The 14,473-nt window shown below is 39.5% G+C and overlaps 1 long non-coding RNA gene across 8 annotated transcripts; it reads left to right on the top strand.

The window, feature by feature from the left end:
• The first annotated feature begins 4,428 nt into the window (after positions 1-4,428).
• Positions 4,429-14,421, top strand: LOC130439780 (uncharacterized). Of its 8 annotated transcripts, none has more exons than XR_008909491.1 (8): positions 4,429-4,599; positions 4,671-4,753; positions 7,502-7,574; positions 7,725-7,968; positions 8,125-8,397; positions 8,479-8,596; positions 8,754-9,731; positions 13,988-14,421. It is a non-coding gene; the product is annotated as an uncharacterized LOC130439780 (long non-coding RNA). The 8 variants fall into 8 exon arrangements; XR_008909493.1 differs by having other exon boundaries at positions 8,125-8,514; positions 8,754-8,776; positions 9,183-9,731; XR_008909488.1 differs by having other exon boundaries at positions 7,725-7,764; positions 7,895-7,968; positions 8,125-9,731.
• Positions 14,422-14,473: the final 52 nt, after the last annotated feature.

Below are 14,473 nucleotides of genomic sequence, written 5' to 3'. Positions count from 1 at the left end.
TGCGTGCAAACACATCTATAAAACACTCGCACATACATACAAACTCTGCGTGCAAACACATCTATAAAACACTCGCACATACATACAAACTCTGCGTGCATTCACATCTATAAAACACTCGCACATACATACAAACTCTGCGTGCAAACACATCTATAAAACACTCGCACATACATACAAACTCTGCGTGCATACACATCTATAAAACACTCGCACATACATACAAACTCTGCGTGCATTCACATCTATAAAACACTCGCACATACATACAAACTCTGCGTGCATTCACATCTATAAAACACTCGCACATACATACAAACTCTGCGTGCAAACACATCTATAAAACACTCGCACATACATACAAACTCTGCGTGCAAACACATCTATAAAACACTCGCACATACATACAAACTCTGCGTGCATACACATCTATAAAACACTCGCACATACATACAAACTCTGCGTGCAAACACATCTATAAAACACTCGCACATACATACAAACTCTGCGTGCATACACATCTATAAAACACTCGCACATACATACAAACTCTGCGTGCAAACACATCTATAAAACACTCGCACATACATACAAACTCTGCGTGCATACACATCTATAAAACACTCGCACATACATACAAACTCTGCGTGCAAACACATCTATAAAACACTCGCACATTCACACAAACTCTGAGTACACACACATCTATAAAACACTCGCACATACATACAAACTCTGCGTGCATACACATCTATAACACTCGCACATACATACAAACTCTGCGTGCAAACACATCTATAAAACACTCGCACATACATACAAACTCTGCGTGCATACACATCAATAAAACACTCGCACATACATACAAACTCTGCGTGCAAACACATCTATAACACTCGCGCATACATACAAACTCTGCGTGCAAACACATCTATAAAACACTCGCACATACATACAAACTCTGCGTGCATACACATCAATAAAACACTCGCACATACATACAAACTCTGCGTGCAAACACATCTATAACACTCGCGCATACATACAAACTCTGCGTGCAAACACATCTATAAAACACTCGCACATACATACAAACTCTGCGTGCAAACACATCTATAAAACACTCGCACATACATACAAACTCTGCGTGCAAACACATCTATAAAACACTCGCACATACATACAAACTCTGCGTGCATTCACATCTATAAAACACTCGCACATACATACAAACTCTGCGTGCATACACATCTATAAAACACTCGCACATACATACAAACTCTGCGTGCATACACATCTATAAAACACTCGCACATACATACAAACTCTGCGTGCAAACACATCTATAAAACACTCGCACATACATACAAACTCTGCGTGCAAACACATCTATAAAACACTCGCACATACATACAAACTCTGCGTGCAAACACATCTATAAAACACTCGCACATACATACAAACTCTGCGTGCAAACACATCTATAAAACACTCGCACATACATACAAACTCTGCGTGCATACACATCTATAAAACACTCGCACATACATACAAACTCTGCGTGGATACACATCTATAAAACACTCGCACATACATACAAACTCTGCGTGCATACACATCTATAAAACACTCGCACATACATACAAACTCTGCGTGCATACACATCTATAAAACACTCGCACATACATACAAACTCTGCGTGCATACACATCTATAAAACACTCGCGCATACATACAAACTCTGCGTGCATACACATCTATAAAACACTCGCGCATACATACAAACTCTGCGTGGATACACATCTATAAAACACTCGCACATACATACAAACTCTGCGTGCATACACATCTATAAAACACTCGCACATACATACAAACTCTGCGTGCATACACATCTATAAAACACTCGCACATACATACAAACTCTGCGTGCATACACATCTATAAAACACTCGCACATACATACAAACTCTGCGTGCATACACATCTATAAAACACTCGCACATACATACAAACTCTGCGTGCAAACACATCTATAAAACACTCGCACATACATACAAACTCTGCGTGCATACACATCTATAAAACACTCGCACATACATACAAACTCTGCGTGCAAACACATCTATAAAACACTCGCACATACATACAAACTCTGCGTGCAAACACATCTATAAAACACTCGCACATACATACAAACTCTGCGTGGATACACATCTATAAAACACTCGCACATACATACAAACTCTGCGTGCATACACATCTATAAAACACTCGCACATACATACAAACTCTGCGTGCATACACATCTATAAAACACTCGCACATACATACAAACTCTGCGTGCATACACATCTATAAAACACTCGCACATACATACAAACTCTGCGTGCATACACATCTATAAAACACTCGCACATACATACAAACTCTGCGTGCATACACATCTATAAAACACTCGCACATACATACAAACTCTGCGTGCAAACACATCTATAAAACACTCGCACATACATACAAACTCTGCGTGCATACACATCTATAAAACACTCGCACATACATACAAACTCTGCGTGCATACACATCTATAACACTCGCACATACATACAAACTCTGCGTGCATACACATCTATAAAACACTCGCACATACATACAAACTCTGCGTGCATTCACATCTATAAAACACTCGCACATACATACAAACTCTGCGTGCATACACATCTATAAAACACTCGCACATACATACAAACTCTGCGTGCATACACATCTATAAAACACTCGCACATACATACAAACTCTGCGTGCAAACACATCTATAAAACACTCGCACATACATACAAACTCTGCGTGCAAACACATCTATAAAACACTCGCACATACATACAAACTCTGCGTGGATACACATCTATAAAACACTCGCACATACATACAAACTCTGCGTGGATACACATCTATAAAACACTCGCACATACATACAAACTCTGCGTGCATACACATCTATAAAACACTCGCACATACATACAAACTCTGCGTGCATACACATCTATAAAACACTCGCACATACATACAAACTCTGCGTGCATACACATCTATAAAACACTCGCACATACATACAAACTCTGCGTGCATACACATCTATAAAACACTCGCACATACATACAAACTCTGCGTGCAAACACATCTATAAAACACTCGCACATACATACAAACTCTGCGTGCATACACATCTATAAAACACTCGCACATACATACAAACTCTGCGTGCAAACACATCTATAAAACACTCGCACATACATACAAACTCTGCGTGCATACACATCTATAAAACACTCGCACATACATACAAACTCTGCGTGCAAACACATCTATAAAACACTCGCACATACATACAAACTCTGCGTGCATACACATCTATAAAACACTCGCACATACATACAAACTCTGCGTGCAAACACATCTATAAAACACTCGCACATACATACAAACTCTGCGTGCAAACACATCTATAAAACACTCGCACATACATACAAACTCTGCGTGCAAACACATCTATAAAACACTCGCACATACATACAAACTCTGCGTGCAAACACATCTATAAAACACTCGCACATACATACAAACTCTGCGTGCAAACACATCTATAAAACACTCGCACATACATACAAACTCTGCGTGCATACACATCTATAAAACACTCGCACATACATACAAACTCTGCGTGCATACACATCTATAAAACACTCGCGCATACATACAAACTTTGCATACGTAGTAATTTCATATGTTGATGTGCGTGAACTTTTCAGTGTAAACGGAAGGCATTTCAGTGTAACCGGAAGTCTTCTTCATTGAGATCAACATCTGAGAGCGATATTTGCCTTAACGTTTACTAATGCTTTGCTTGCTTGTGCAAGTTGCGATGAACATGATATAGCCGATTTCTTTAATAGCGTTTTAAAGTGCCTCACACCGGTGTCCACACCGGACCCAACCAGAAAATAGCGTTCTCTGATGGCTCTTTTTTGGTTATTATTTTGCAACCAGAATATAACCAGCAAATAATGTTCTCTGGTGGTTCTTTTTTTGTTTTGTTTTTTAATGGTTAAAATAGTCAAAGTTGGTTAACGTCAATGACATGTGCAATACAGAAAATGTAAGACCACATTAACACATGTTAAACTGATTAAATTAAATTAATAAATGTGCCCTTTAATGGCTGAAAATAATAAACTAGTTAAGCTAAATGAAAATACAATTATATAAATCCTTGTGTATTTCTTAAGTGTGGTTGTCTGTATGTGTGCTTGAACACGTGCATTCTCCGCTTTGCCGCGCACTCCCGTCATTTAAAAATTAGTGGTCATTTCGTTTTACCTCACGCACTAACGCATTAGTTTAGCGGTTTATTATTTATTTAAAAAATTGATGTAAGTGTAGCCGGTGAGCTAGCTCCTTTTTTGTGTAGGGCGTGGCCGAGTACATGGTTGGGGGTTTATAAGCGGGCAATGGAGAGGACGCCAAAATATGAGGTGCGGTCCGTTTGTCTGGATCGCAAGTGCGTGGGTGTGCTCTAGTTGTCGTTTGTGCCCTGATCAGGTAGGCTAAGTGAATGTTGTTTTCATGGTCACACAGCCCTGTGTTAAGTCACGAATCTTTTTTAAATGTAGATACGTGCGTCACAATCTCATAGACCAACGGTAATGCTGGGTGGTTTGAGGAAATCGGGTCAGTGGTGATGGCAGTATTGCAGGTAATTGAAACTGTTTTTATATAGGGTTGAAAGGCTTTTAAAGGTAACATGATTAAAATAAATAGTTGTATTGTTATTTGAATAATAAAGTGTATTTCTGTGTTTTTTTGTAGTAGATGTAGTTGTTTGCTGTTCCTCCTGTTTTTGTTTTTGGTTCAGTTTTCCCTTCGCTGGTCTGTCCCTGTACGTGGGTGGAGTACGTTTCCAATCTAGCTGAGGGCTACGATTGTGGTGTATTGGACTTACCAGCGAGGTGGTTTCTTTTTTTTCTTTGTTTGTTTGTTTATGTCCCTTCCCAGTCTTGCATTGTCTGGCCATTAGGACATGCTCCAGACAACATTGGCACCTACCGCACGTGGACTACTCTCTTGTGTGTGGTTTGGTGTGGTGTTGCTTTTGGCATGTTTTATGTTTGTTTTTGTTTGAATTGTATTTTGAGTTTGGGGACTTGGCATATGAGTTACTTTGGGTCTGGAGTGGTCCTGTGTTTAGGCTGCCATTGTACCTGGGTCTGGCCAAAGATAAATTATACCTGTTGAGAGAGGGAAGGAAAACAGTTGTTACATGTTTTTGTCTTCGATGGAAGAATTTATCTGCTATTCTCATAAACTCTGTAAAAAAATAAATTCTTATTTTTTAGAAAACCTTGTCCCCTTGTGTATACTTTAAAGCCCAAGGGTTTTCTACCCATGCAAGAACGAGGCGAGGGGTAACATAAGGTTGAAACTCGGAGCTTTTGATAGTTATATCTGAAGACGGAGCCGCGCTATACTTCTCTAGTGAGACAAGAATATTGTTATCCCGAAGATAATTAAATGTTTATTCTTTATTCTCAATAAAAATCTGCTTTAAATATTCTGTTGAAGTCATTGGTTAGTTTATTTAAATATCTAAAATGTATGTTGAGGTTGGCCTACACACAGTGTGGTTTTATTATAAATTATATACTGCACTGTTTAAATCAGCTACTTCAGTAATGAAAAGGGAATTAATAGGCGAAAGAATAATATAATGCATTGATTTGATCCTTCATTTTATGTGTGATGATTTATTTTACTTATTTTAATTAGATTAGACAAGCGATGGATAAAAACACAGCATGGATTGATTCATTACAGACGTGTAGTTATGCCAAACGGACCAGAGAAAATATTTTAGGTTAACGTTCTGGGAATGTTTCTCTCCCAGAAAGTTTATTAAAGTTTTGTTTTTGGTTGTCTCTACGGAAATAAAGTTAGAGTAACGTAACAGAACGTTATGGGAACCAGAAACTTACGTTCTATTAACGTAAATAAAACTTTCCTGAAGAACCAAAAACGAGCCTTAGAAAATAACGTTCTGGGAACAAAAAACTAACGTTAGGGAAATATCAAAAATACCAAAAATTGTTAGCGGGGTTGCACAAGCAAATAGCCCTACTAATAAACGTCAAGGCTATTGTCACTCTCAGATTCATGCTGATCTAAATGAAGAATATTTCCATTTACAGTGAAATGCCTTCCGGTTACAGTGAAATGCCTTCCGGTTACAGAGAAATGCCTTCCGTTTACACAGAAAAGTTCACGCACATCCACATATGAAATTACTACTCATGCAAAGTTTGTATGTATGTGCGAGTGTTTTATAGATGTGTATGCACGCAGAGTTTGTATGTATGTGCGAGTGTTATAGATGTGTATGCACGCAGAGTTTGTATGTATGTGCGAGTGTTATAGATGTGTATGCACGCAGAGTTTGTATGTATGCGCGAGTGTTTTATAGATGTGTATGCACGCAGAGTTTGTATGTATGTGCGAGTGTTTTATAGATGTGTTTGCACGCTAGAGTTTATATGTATGTGCGAAAAAGTGTATATGCATGCATTATTAACATAAGATGTATTGGTATGATTTTCATATGTGTTTGCTTGAACATTCAAAAGTATACATGTATATGCGAGCAAAGTATATATGTGTATGCACGCTTTTATATATGTATTCATGAGCGCAGTTTGATTTACACCCTAAACGGCGCCTCATATATTGTCATTGTTGCGACGCCTCTACTGCCGAAGTGAACGCAACAAACACACGCACAACACAGAAGTTATGGAGCATATCGATAGCGGATGGCAGCAAAACAAAATAACTCTAAAATACAAGAGAGTTTGAGAAATCATAAAGAAAAGATCAGACGATGATCATTTGGTACACTCAACGGCGCACGAGGGTAAGCTCAAGTAGCATTTAGCGTTGAGTCAAGGGTCTCCGTCTCTATTTTACTGTCACAAAACATAAAACTAAATGCCAATATAACGTTTTAAAAGACCTATTTATGTGTTGCAAATCCAATGACACTGGTAACGATTCTCTCTGCCCAATCAGTTATCTGTGTGTAAACACGTCACATTTTGGTATTGGTACAGTACACTTGGAACCTCAACCGAGGTGGTAATAAAAAAATATGCGGTACTAGGTACTGTACACAGTGGAAAACCTTCCAAAAGTGAGCAGTACCATGCAGTACTATGCGGCATAATGATGGTGTGGCATTCATGGGCCGTGCCCCCGCTTGCGGTCATTGATGCCCCTCCTATCCCTTTGAGTTATTCTTTTAATATTAAATGTGCAAACTGTAACTTAAATGAAATAAAATGAAATGAACGGGGAAAATGCATAATTTTGGTTGTTCATGACATGTTACTAGGCTTGGTAATCATTGGTCAATGCTTATTGGTCGCTGAGTAAACTTGTTACATTTGATTTGCAGCGTGCAGAATCCATTTCGAGTTGTTGTTTGAATCCATGCCCAGTGAATGCTTGGCCACGCAACCCAGTGATAGGTAAGTTTAGGCGCTTCAAAACATCCATGACTACTTTTGCTAGATTTTCTCCTGTTGTCAAAGAAACGTCATACAGACCAATAAATTCTTCACACGGGACTAAATCCTTGTCAATATATCTCAAACACACTGCCTCTTGCTCTTTTCCAGACACGTCTCGTGTCCCATCCATCATCACAGAGTACTGCAGGTGTGGAAGTGATCTGATATTTTTCGATTATTTCACGTATGATCACGCTGCTGAACAAAGTCAGGATTTCATTTTGAACCATAGCTGAAGTATATACATCCTTTCTACCACATGTCAACCACTTGGTTAGAGAGGGGTCATCCTCTGATTTGTACTTCAGAACCTGATCAAAATTTCCCTCACCTCATTCATGGCCCATAAAAGGTAAGCCCTGCCTAGCCAACATCTGCACAGCACCAATGATTTTGAGAAGACACCCCCTTGCTTCCTCTTGCTGTTTCATTCTCACACTAGATAGCTGAACCTGTACTGATCGATCTTCATAGATGTGCGTTGTCATGGCTGTCTTATGACTTTCAGATCTCTCATGCACGGTAAATCCATCAAGGGCTTTTCCCAAAAATTTTAAACCCAGATGAAATGAACGCTGAATCAGAATTCTTGGCAAGAGGTGATATCTCGGAGTTAGAGGCTTTGGAGCAGTAAAAGCCCAATACACCCTCAACACCAGGACTCACATGGAGCCATGGAAACTTCTGGTACCACTGAGTCTCCTAAACAAGGTTGCAGTGGTAAAGGAATAGGGTCAAACAGTTACAGCTGTGGCACTAGCAAACCTCATTGAATATTGAAGTAATTTCATGAAATAAATGCAAACACTATCTAATGGTAAAAGGCTACTGTTGTTTAATGTCGACATTTTTTAATTTTCAGCATTCAACTTCACTTACAGGATTTCTCTTGAAAAAGGTGATAGTGGAATGGGTCTGACAGGACTGTGACTGCAAACTTAACTTACTTGCGCTTTGAAAAGGGGAGATATATAAAAAATGTATATACGCCCACACAAAGCTTTTTCTCTGGTGGTATAAATAATGTAACAATTTACTGTTTAAATATTAAAATAATATACACTTTTCTTTCATAGTTACAGTATTCAACAGGTATGCAAACAATGACATAATTTCTCACTTTTTTCTCCTCAACAGGTAGGTACAATCAAACACAACAGGTAAGTATCCACAAAAGTATTCAGCTGATCAACCAACAATGCTCAAAATATCAAAATCAATTGCACTGGCAATAAACTCATACATACACTGCTTAACAATGACAATATGTCCCCATCTTCTCGTCAATTCCCTGCCTTCTTCATCAAAGTTACTTTATACATTGCATGTCACATACATTACCGAATTTAGCTAGCTGCTGAACATTATCTCAATTAGCAATTAGCATTAGTTTACAAAACGAAAAATAATACAGAAATCACTCGACATGTCAACAAAACATAAACAGAACTTCTTCCCAAACACATTTCAAGCTTATTTATAAACCTCGAAAGCATAAACACTCATTCAAAGTACCTGGAAAAGGGATATGAAAATAACCATAACCATAAGTTCCCCCCTCTTCAGCACGAGCTGACCGATAAAGGCAGAATGGGACTTGAGGCCCCAATCAGCCAATCATCAGCCGGTCACATGTTTGAGAGGGAGGGGAGAGGAGGCAGCCGAAACGATCGCAGACACAGAGCGGCCAGAAACGGAGGAGCGACTGCTGTAAGGCGTTTGTGCAAAACTGCGGAAAAATTGCAGAAAAAGTGCGGGTGAACCCTCTCAACGGGAAAAGTGTGGGTGTTAAAACATCCACATCCCCCACGGGTGCGACACCCTTGCTGTGTGCATAGGGCTACCACATAGCCCCAACTAAGTGACATGATATATTAATTAACAACAACAAGAATAAACAAGATCAGCAAATAATAATCATAAAAAAAACTTTGTTTTTTATAGCATTTCTACTGTGTTGGACTATAAAGTCGCTTTCGCCACTGCGTCAAAATATTTCTCAAACGGTAGTGCCCACCGCCGATTACCCAATGCCCCTCCAGTAGATCTGCTCTGGCACCGACTCTAACTTGGAGATGATGAACGAGTGTCCTATGGTTGTCGATCGACTTGAGGGTGAGTAATTCATGGCAGAATTATAATTTTACTACAAAAAAGTTCCCCTTTAACAAAGCCCTAGTAATGGCTTAATCTAATTCCTTGTCGGTAAACCACCCTTAAATAAACTTATTTAAATTTAAAAAAGTGTAATTTTATATTTTTGTTGGTTAGATTGTTGGGGAGGCATTTTAATCATATGAATTTTGTATGATTTAATATTTTCTTGATACAAACTGACTGAATCACTGACATTTGCCTGATTCCGCCATCATGTCATTTTAATTCTTGGTCTTGCGGCGGAGTCATGGCATAGCCTTAGGTTTTGTGTGGAGGGAGAGATAGTGAACATGTCCGCTTTCCATACTCTCACTCCGGTCCATGTCTTTGTTCCTGCCATCTCGTTTCTGCGTTACCTTCCCATGAGTGTTTCATCCCCAACACCTGACCCTTGTTAATTATCCTTTGTCTGTCTCCCTTTATAATGCCCTCATGTCTCTTGTCCTCGTCTCAAAGCTTGTTTGCTTTGTTTCTATGCTCTGTTGCCGAGTTGTGTCCTGTTTTGCTCATGTTAAACTTTTGGATTACCTTGCCCTGTCTTTTCTGTGGATTTCCTTAACTTGGATGTTCTCTGTTCTCTCTCGTGTCTTAGTTTTGTAAGTTATCATATAACCCGTTCTCTATTGTTTTGCTCCCTAGTGGGAAGTCTCTGTTTTTTGTACCCTGCCTTAGTTTAGTTTTCCCCCATCGTGGGCATTTTATTTTTTCATTTTGTAATAAAGTCTTCGTGTTAATTCACCACTGTCTGGCTGCAATTGGGTGTTTCCGCTTCAAAACCCTGACAATCTTCTATTTCCCCCTCTTTTCTTAATTTTCTTGCTTTCCCTTTCTTTTCTTTCTGTCCCTTGAAGAATCTGATCTGGATGAGTCAAAAGACTCATAGGAGTCAGAGAATTCACTTTTCGAGGCTCTTCAGAAATCATCTTTCTTTCGGGTATATCTGGAGCCTTGTGTTTACTCTTCTCACCCAGGCTGTCCATTTTGATTGCTTGAATTTGAATATTGCACATATGGACAGTTCACCCGAAAAAAAATTCTGTCATCATTTACTCACCCCCCTGTCATTTCAAATCTGTATTTATTTCTGGTTTATTTTGAACGCAAAGGAAGAATTTTGCAAGAGTGTGAAAAGCTGAACAGATCTCATCCCTCATTGTATTTATTTTCCCTCCTATGGCAATAAATGGGGGATGAGATCTGTTAAGTTGCTAACATTCTTGCAAATATCTTCCTTTGCGTTCAGCAGAACAACAAAATTTATACAGGTTTGAAACAACTTGAGTTGAATTGAATAATTGATGACATAATTTTGCCCCCTCTGCACTCCAAGACTGCTTTGCCGCCACAGAGTGGGACCTGTCTAAACAGGCAGCCACCTACAGCAACGACACTTACATTAAGGAACATACAGAGACAGTCACCGCTTACATCACTAAATGCATTGATGATGTAACTGTAATCAGGACCATCATCACCCGAGCAAACCAGAAGTGATGGACATCAGCTGTCCTGCGTATCCAAATATTGGACTAAGGGATTCGGTTGAACAAAAATTGAAGTTTATTAATTAGAAAATCAGCGCTGGACAATCTCAGACACAATGTCTTTCAGAGATTCTGCCCCGCCTCAATGGTTTACAACATTTTTATATGTGTATGTGTGGGTGTATCTTCCAGCTTGCTTCTTTTTAGGAGGACCTATTGCTGTGGCAGTCAGAGCAATTTTTGTCCACAGCCTCAACTCCTCACGGTATTCTCTGTCTAACCTATCATACTTTCCTTTTCCAAAAAACTTAACTTTATCTTTCCCCTCAGCATGTGCTTTTATGCGCATGTGTGCTCGTTTTTCCATTTCTCTCACCTTGGGTGCCAGGGGTACGTGTACTGGTTTATCCCACCCATTTTCAATACATATCTGACTCCATTTATCCTCTAACATTTTCCTTTCCTTTTTCTGATTTTTAACCTCGGTCTGGGCTAACACCATATTTACCACATGTCCCCATTGGCTTTCCACTAGCAAACACTCATATTCATCACATTCTCTATCAAATTCTCCCTCCATTTTTTTAAGTTATTCAATTCTCTTAATTATACAGTTATCAATTATTTTATTATTATCTGTTTTCTATCAATTATTCTAAACAAAATATTATTTCCAATTTTCCGTAATTTCCAACACGCAATTACATACACGTAAATAACACATAAATTCCTTCAGTTCGGGGGACCAACCACCCGTGTTTAATAAATGTGCGTAGGGACTTTCACCCTACGTCTTAGCCTGCGGGGGACCAACCACCCGTGTTTAATAAATGTGCGTAGGGACTTTCACCCTACGTCTTAGCCTGCGGGGGACCAACCACCCGTGTTTAATAAATGTGCGTAGGGACTTTCACCCTACGTCTTAGCCTGCGGGGGACCAACCACCCGTGTTTAATAAATGTGCGTAGGGACTCTCACCCTACGTCTTAGTCTGCGGGGGACCAACCACCCGTGTTTAATAAATGTGCTTAGGGACTTTCACCCTACGTCTTAGCCTGCGGGGGACCAACCACCCGTGTTTAATAAATGTGCGTAGGGACTCTCACCCTACGTCTTAGTCTGCGGGGGACCAACCACCCGTGTTAAATAAATGTGCGTAGGGACTCTCACCCTACGTCTTAGTCTGCGGGGGACCAACCACCCGTGTTAAATAAATGTGCGTAGGGACTCTCACCCTACGTCTTAGTCTGCGGGGGACCAACCACCCGTGTTTAATAAATGTGCGTAGGGACTCTCACCCTACGTCTTAGTCTGCGGGGGACCAACCACCCGTTGTTTTATACCTGCGTAGGGACTTTCACCCTACGTCTTACCCTACGGGGGACCAACCTCCCGTGTTTTGTTCAAATTAACAGACTTCAAATTTTGCTTATTTTGTATATCTATTAAAGTGATCAGGAATATTTGAAATTCAACACAATTGAATTTAGAGTAGTCAATTAGCAGATGTTTGATGAAACAGGTCTCTGCTTACCTTTTTCATTCAGCCGGCTGTTGTGTTGAACCCAAGATGTTCCCTCTCCGCTTTTTGTCAATTCCTACTCTTCTAAAATCGTCCGAAATGTCCCTTTTTAGCCAATCACGTCGGTGTCACCATCTGATGGACATCAGCTGTCTTGCGTATCCAAAAATTGGACTAAGGGATTCGGTTGAACAAAAATGGAAGTTTATTAATTAGAAAATCAGCGCTGGACAATCTCAGACACAATGTCTTTCAGAGATTCTGCCCCGCCTCAATGGTTTACAACATTTTTATATGTGTATGTGTGGGTGTATCTTCCAGCTTGCTTCGGACCGTGGCCAACCCCTGAGCGCCTCCACATTTGCTGCTTTCTTTGTGTCCAATGGAGTGATGCTTCATCTGATATTTTCGTAGACTACTCCCTTCTTCTTTCTCTTAATTATTTTTTTTATAAAAATGACACAGGTTTTTACCTGTAAAATGTCACAGGCGCCAATGTTAATTGAAAGTGAGAGTCGGATGGGAGCAGAACTTATGTTCAAGAGGAAAGGTTGTAATTTATCCTCTACTCTTAAAGGAACGCTCCACTTTTTTTAGAAATATGCTCATTTTCCAACTCCCTGAGAGTTAATAAGTTGAGTTTTACCGTTATGGAATGTATTCTGCCGATTTCCGGGTCTGGCAATAGCATATGTTAAGCATAGCTTAACATAGATCATTGAATCCAATTAAACCAGTATCATCGCGTACAAAAATGATGAAAGAGTTTCAATGTTTTCCGTTTTTAAAAGTTGACTCTTCTGTAGTTCTATTGTATACTAAGACAGGCAGGAAATGATAAGTTCTAGGCTGTTTTGGTTAGGAACTATACTCCCATTCCGCCATAATAATCAAGGAAGTTTGCTGCTGTAACATGGTCGTAGCAGGCATCATCTTTGTGAGCCACTTGGTGAAGGAGGTTATATCACCTCTAACTTTACGCAGCAATGATTTCATGATTCTCTTGATCTAGTGGCAGGATCATGACAGATCCTCGTGGTTTGTGTGGAGAGAAGCAATTATGGCCTTCCATACACTCTCTCCGGTCTCTTCTTTGTCCCCGGCCCCTCGTTTCCTGATTATTGATTGTTACTTATTACATGGCCTGCACCTGTTCCCCTCTTGATTTGATCCCTTTATAATGCCCCTTTGTTTTCTGTCCCGTGCAGGTTCATTTTGAATTGTGTGGTTCAACAAAAAAAATGAATGCCGACACAAAGGAGGACTCAGAGTATCTATTAATACTGACAGGAAGATACTGCAGAAATGGCTCCACTATGCACCTGAGCGCTTGGAGGCATTCCTTGTGGTGACACCCATTAATTCATCAAGATTATCTGTGTAATGAACCCTGTTTCAGTTTGTTGTTCTGTGGTTTCTCTCCTTGTTGGAGTTTGTATAATTGATTTGGTTATAGCTATCGTTATAGATATTTCCTTTGGAAGTTTGATAAACTAAAAGTCCATGTAAAAATATACAATTTTAAGCTTTATACAGTACGTTAGTAAGATAAAGAAATGTATTGAGCTCTTGTCTTCACTGAATGCATTGCATGTTTAAATGATGTGGATGCATAAATAAAAACTTGTAAATGTTGTATTTACTTGGAATTTGACTGTTTGGTTTAAACCATGTTATGGTGGGAATACACTGTG

Source organism: Triplophysa dalaica, chromosome 18 (assembly GCF_015846415.1).
Source record: "Triplophysa dalaica isolate WHDGS20190420 chromosome 18, ASM1584641v1, whole genome shotgun sequence".
Lineage (NCBI taxonomy): Eukaryota > Metazoa > Chordata > Actinopteri > Cypriniformes > Nemacheilidae > Triplophysa > Triplophysa dalaica.
This window is presented reverse-complemented; position numbering and strand designations above follow the sequence as displayed.